The sequence below is a fragment of the Panthera pardus genome, unplaced genomic scaffold (assembly GCF_024362965.1).
Source record: "Panthera pardus isolate Hobbes unplaced genomic scaffold, ASM2436296v1 HiC_scaffold_317, whole genome shotgun sequence".
In the NCBI taxonomy this organism is placed as follows: Eukaryota; Metazoa; Chordata; class Mammalia; order Carnivora; family Felidae; genus Panthera; species Panthera pardus.
In genome coordinates, this window is record NW_026526896.1 from 9,884 (window position 1) to 15,825 (window position 5,942).

The 5,942-nt window shown below is 41.6% G+C and overlaps 1 long non-coding RNA gene across 1 annotated transcript; it reads right to left on the reverse strand.

The window, feature by feature from the left end:
- Positions 1-352: 352 nt before the first annotated feature.
- Positions 353-4,269, reverse strand: LOC109260186 (uncharacterized). The gene is made up of 3 exons (XR_002076896.2): positions 3,855-4,269; positions 3,423-3,559; positions 353-1,940 (listed from the first exon to the last, which is right to left on the reverse strand). It is a non-coding gene; the product is annotated as an uncharacterized LOC109260186 (long non-coding RNA).
- Between the last annotated feature and the right edge of the window lie 1,673 nt (positions 4,270-5,942).

The window sequence follows — 5,942 nt, forward strand, 5'->3', positions numbered from 1 at the left end:
AGAGTTTATTTATTTATTTTTGAGAGAGAGAGAATGCTCGGGAAGAGCAGAGAGAGAAGGAGAGAGAGAAAATCCCGAGCAGGCTCCGCACTGTCAGTGTAGAGCTTGATGCAGGGCTTGAACTCAAACCTTGTGACCTGAACTGGAACCAAGAGTTGGACGCTTAACCGACTGAACCACCAAGGCACCCCTAAAGATTTTTTAGTGATTTGTAAAACTGGTTATGATTATAAAATCAAACAAAAACCAGTATACATGACCATAATCTTTTCTAGTTATAATGTATAAGTACATATATACTTACACGTGTATATAAAAAATAATGGAAGGAAATACACTAAAAACATTAATAGTGCTTTCCTCTAACAAGTGATTTTATTTGCTTCTTTATACTTTCCTGTCTGTTAAATTTTTTTTCTGCAACCAACACAACATACTTTTATGATTAAAACAAACTCTGCCAACAAGAGACATTATTTACAAACAAGGAAGGGAGAAATCCCAGTTTCCTCCAGCCCTGAAGTTTAAAACTGCATGAAAGAATCAAGGTCCTATGCAAAATTGCCCACTGCCTTGAATAAGGAACCAGAAGAGACTTTTGTTCCAGAATGAGTATGGCGAACTTGGCCTTGAACAATAGGGAGGGGAAAGAGAGATGTAGAAAGCAGGATCTTGTATTAGTTCTAGAGGGTTCATTCAAACACAAGAAGAGGCTTACATCCTACCAAATGAACACAGGTAACTTCCACATCTTAATTCAACTGAGATGCTGGGGGAGGAAGGGATTATGACTGGCTGCTCACAGAAGTTGAGTAGCTAGGGCATGGAGCACCTGTGTCTACCACCTTTGTGAACTGGCAAGGGAAGGCACATTAGCTTAGATGAACCTGTAAGCTTCTGGAGCCAAACTGCACAGGTTTTATTCCTGGCTCAACCACATATTTGCTGTCTGAATTTGAACAAATCACTTAGTCTTTTAGGGCCTACGTTTCTTCACCAGTGAAATGAAGATGTTGGTAATTTCTACCTAAGACTTTTTATAAGATGAACTCAGCTATATTTGAAAAGTACATACAACTGCATGCCTGACACACTGTACATGCCATACAAGTGTTTGCTATTGTTATTATCTGTTGCCATTACCTGCGTACTAATTTGAGACGACCTAAAATACAAATGGTGAATGCTAAGGGGTTCAGTTCTAAAATGGGGAAAGTCATCAATCTGTGAGGGAGGCACAGAAGAAGTAAAAACAATAGAGACTTGGGTGAAAACGAAGAAGTTAAAGGGAACCCCACATCCCAGTATCATCAATCTTCCTCACAGGCCTGGGGAAGCTTTTAGAAAATGTTGTCAATTACTTTTCTAAGATCAATTCACTGCATTTGGCATTTAGTTAAAAATGATTCAGAAGTATCATGAGTTTAAAGGAAATAACATATTTTAGATGACTTGAACGTCACCATTTGCTCCATCAATGCCACTGCGAGGAATTTATCCGTAAAAGATAGCCTGACAAGTTTGCAAAGATGTAACAGAAGGTTATTTGACTTTGGTGTTGCATAGAATAATGTAAATCTGGAAACAACCTAGTTATCAATAGTGGACTGGGGTAAATAGAGGATAACATGCTGGTAAGGTGCAATGCTATGCAGCCACTGAAGGGGGTGAATACCCAGCTACACATATATATGCAATGACACGGAGAGCTGTCCACAACACACTATGAAGGCCAAATGGCAGGTAAAGGATCACAGCACGTACCTCAGAGTAGCCACATCTCCACAAGTAGTTGTGTGGGAAGAAAGGGATCAGAAGAATGCTTATACAAAGGTTGACGGTGATTGGCTCTGGGAGTTAGGATTTCAAGACATTTGTGTTTTCTTCTGGATGTCTCTCTCAATTTTTTTGAGCACATATTATCTTTGTCATAGGCCAATCTGGGTAAAAAAATCTATTTGTTAAATGAATGAATGTCTTTTAAAAAAACACAAAATGCAACAAATAGTTTTCGTTGTCACCCTACTTCCACCCTTTCTTTGGGGTCAACTTACCATTAATTAAAAAAAAATTTTTTTAATGTTTATTTATTTTTGAGAGAGAGAGAGAGAGAGAGAGCGAGTGTGAGTGAAGGAGGGGCAGGGAGAGACAGGGAGACACGGAATCCAAAGCAGGCTCTGGGCTCCAAGCTGTCAGCACAGAGCCTGACACAGGGCTTGAACTCACAAACTGTGAGATCGTGACCTGAGTCGAAGTCGGACGCTCAACCAACTGAGCCACCCAGGTGCCCCTCAACTTGCCATTATTAAACACGCTATTCTTTTGACTGGAATGTAAACATCCTGTGAAGGAGAATGCAAGTGGGAACACCTCACACAGAATTATGAATGCTGAATGTGAGTAGGTAGCAGAGGCCAACAAAAACACCACACAGCATTTAGAATTCTTAAAATGTTCATTTTTCTTCTCAGAGCTAGAATTGCAAACCTTACTTCAATCCAGGGTCTCCAAATGGTCAGTTTTCACTTTCTCTGAATGGATCAGGTATGAGTACCTCCCATGGGGGATACAAAATAAACATAAAACTGCTCTCACTACCAGAAAGTGAAAAAGGCCTTGCACGCTTTTGCTAACCAGAAGGATATCAACTTACTTGGCTTTCACTCACTCACCTAGACAGAGGCTTCATGGCCCTTCTCCTTTAAGCATCCATGATTCCTCTGCTGCTCTAACTGGGAAATCAGGTCTGGTTTGGGAATTGGAATCCCTGGTTTTTGAAAAATAAAGGGGACTTAGATATTTGTGCTAGGGTCACAATGGTGTCCCACAGATCCATTCCAATCACTTGGCTTCCAGGAGGAAAAGGTACTCTAGGACACCACACAGTGGTACCAAGAATATCTCCACAGGGTCCAATGTGACTTCCAAGAAGGACAGGAGGAAGGGAAGGAGGATGGGTATGGGGGCAGGAGTGGGAAACTCTCAGCTGCAAGGAACAACTAGCTTTGCCTTCCCAGATAGAATGGAAATCTGGTCATCTCCAATGGAATGTGATAGGAAAACCCCCGACCTAGAAGATCAGAGGACAGAGAGACCAAAGTCCCTGAGCACCATAAGGAAGTTTATCAACAACTCCATTTGTCACTGGTCTTGCAACAGAAAACAGAAACAGAAACGATCTGTTTCTGGCTCCATAGGAAACACAAATCAGAGCCCTGGCTCTCCAGCCCCAGCTCATAGGGTCCAGAGAAGGAATGCTGTCCTTACCGAGGGAGATCAGGGTCTTGTACTTCGCTGGTGTCCCATCCTTACCCACATCCTGCTGAGCAGGGGCCAGCTAACTACCACCCTCTTGACAAAAGTCTGAGGGCATATCTGTGAATATTACAGACTCCTAAAAGACCCAAACCATTCCTACTTACCATGAGCCTCCTTGGGGAAGGCTGGAGTTGGTAGCATTGTAGGAAGAGAAGATGGACAGGAAGGTCTCCTCGGCTCCAAGTCCGATGCCTACTGAGCACCTAGTATATGTCTAGCTGAGTGTTTTACTCCATGGAAACTACAAAAAAAGAGTGGACACATATCTCTCAAGAAGAAAGTCATTTAATCGGGAAGAAAACACTTAAAGCAGATTCCAATGAGCCCCTACATGCTGGGCATGGTGGAGATAGGAAATTCAGTAGCAAGGAACTGGCTTGATTTGCCCCTTGGTATATGCTGAGGACTCCCAATTCTAATCCCTTCCAGCCCCAGATCTCTGCCTGCTCAATAAATAATTGTCAGGAGAATAATTAAAACAATTTGATTTTGGGGTGTTGAGTTTGATAAGTTCTTTATAGATTTTAGATACTAACCCTTTATCCAAAATGTCATTTGCAAATATCTTCTGCCATTTGGTCAGTTGCCTTTTAGTTTTTCTGATTGTTTCCTCTGCTGTGCAGAAGCTTTTTATCTTGATGAGGTCCCAGTAGTTCATTTCTGCTTTTGTTTCCTTTGCCTCCAGAGACGTGTCTAGTAAGAAGTTGCTGTAGCCGAGGTCAAAGAAGTTGCTGACTGTTTTCTCCTCCAGAATTCTGATGGTTTCCTATATTACATTTAGGTCTTTCACCCATTTTGAATTTATTTTTGTGTATGGTGTAGAAAGTGGTCCAGTTTCATTCTTCTGCATGCTACTGTCCAGTTTTCCCAGCACCTTTTGCACTGTTGGTGGGAATGCAAACTGGTGCAGCCACTCTGGAGAACAGTATGGAGGTTCCTCAAAAAGTTCAAAAATAGAACTACCCTATGACCCAGCAATTGCACTACCAGGTATTTATCCAAAGGAGTTAAAAATACTGATATGAAGGAGCACATGCACCCCAATATTTAGAGCAATGCTATAACAATAGCCAAAGTATGGAAAGAGCCCAAATGTCCATCAACTGATGATGAATGGATACACACACACACACACACACACACACACACACACACAATGTAATATTACTCAGTGATGAAAAAGAATTAAATCTTGCCATTTGCAACAATGTGGATGGAACTAGAGTGTATTATGCTAAACTAAGTAAGTCAATCTGAGAAAGACAAATATCATCATTTCACTCATATGTGGAATTTAAGAAGCACAATAGATGAATATAGAGGAAGGGAAGCAAAAATAAGATAAAAGCAGAGAGGGAGGCAAACTGTAAAAGACCCTTAAATACAAAGAAAAAACTGAGGGTTGATAGTGGGGAGGTGGGAGGGTGGATGGGCTAGATGGGTGATGGGCATTAAGGAGGGCACTTGTTGGGGTGAGCACTGGGTGTTATATATAAGTGATGACTCACTATATTCTACTCCTGAAACCAATACTACACTATATGTTAACTAACTTGAATCTCAATTAAAAAAATATGAGTGGATATAAAAAGAAAAAAAAAACAAACAATTTGAGAATGAATGCCCTGATTACAAAGTCAAATGATTAGTTTTATTGTAGAGAGCATACAGCCTGCTGGAGCCACAGAGAAGGAAGAGAGATGGGGGTGGGGTATGGTGGGGGTAGTGATAATGGATTGAGAGTGGATTTATGAAGGAGGTGATCTTTAAGGGAGGGTAAGACTTGTAGGGGACAGTTCCCACATTTGGTCCATGGCACCAGAAATCCTTACAACAGTAGTTCAAGCCCCTTCAACTGCCATTGCTTTGTAGGGAGGCATCCCCACTGCCACAGCCTTCTGCTGGATTACTGTGATTGTTTTAGAACTGGATTTACTGCCACCTCTAATCTCATGTTCTACCATTCCATTGTCTACACCAGAGTGGCCATTCTGAAAAGCAAACCTAGGCCCAGCACATTTATTTTTAAAAATCCTCTGCAAGCACTCCTTCAAAGATGAAAACACATTCCTTCAGGTGATATTCCAGACCTTTACCAACCTGGACCTGACCTACCTGTCTGTCCTCATCTACTCCAACTCCTGCCCACATAGACTCCATACTCCAGGAAAACTGTCCTTTTCACTGTTCTCCGAATACATATGTTACTATGCTCTTTTATGTTTCCAATGCTTTTGTAGTTGCTTTCAAACACATTTAAGTTCAAAGGTAATTACCATCTGGTCTTAAAAATATCCTCACTGTCTCCTTGGGGATTTAAAACATCTTGGGGGGTCTAGGGGGCTCAATTGGTTAGGTGTACAACTCTTGATTTTGGCTCAGGTCATGGTCTCACGGTTCGTGAGTTCAAGCCCCGTGTCAGGCTCCGTGCTGATAGTATGGAGCCTGCTTGGGATTCTCTCTCTCTCACTCTCTCTCTGCCCCTCTCCTGATCGCTGTCTCTCTCTCTCTCTCTCTCTCTCTCTCTCTCTCTGCCCCTCTCCTGATCGCTCTCTCTCTCTCTCTCTCTCTCAAAATAAATAAAACTTTAAAAAATTATAAAACATCTAGAACCTCTTTACATG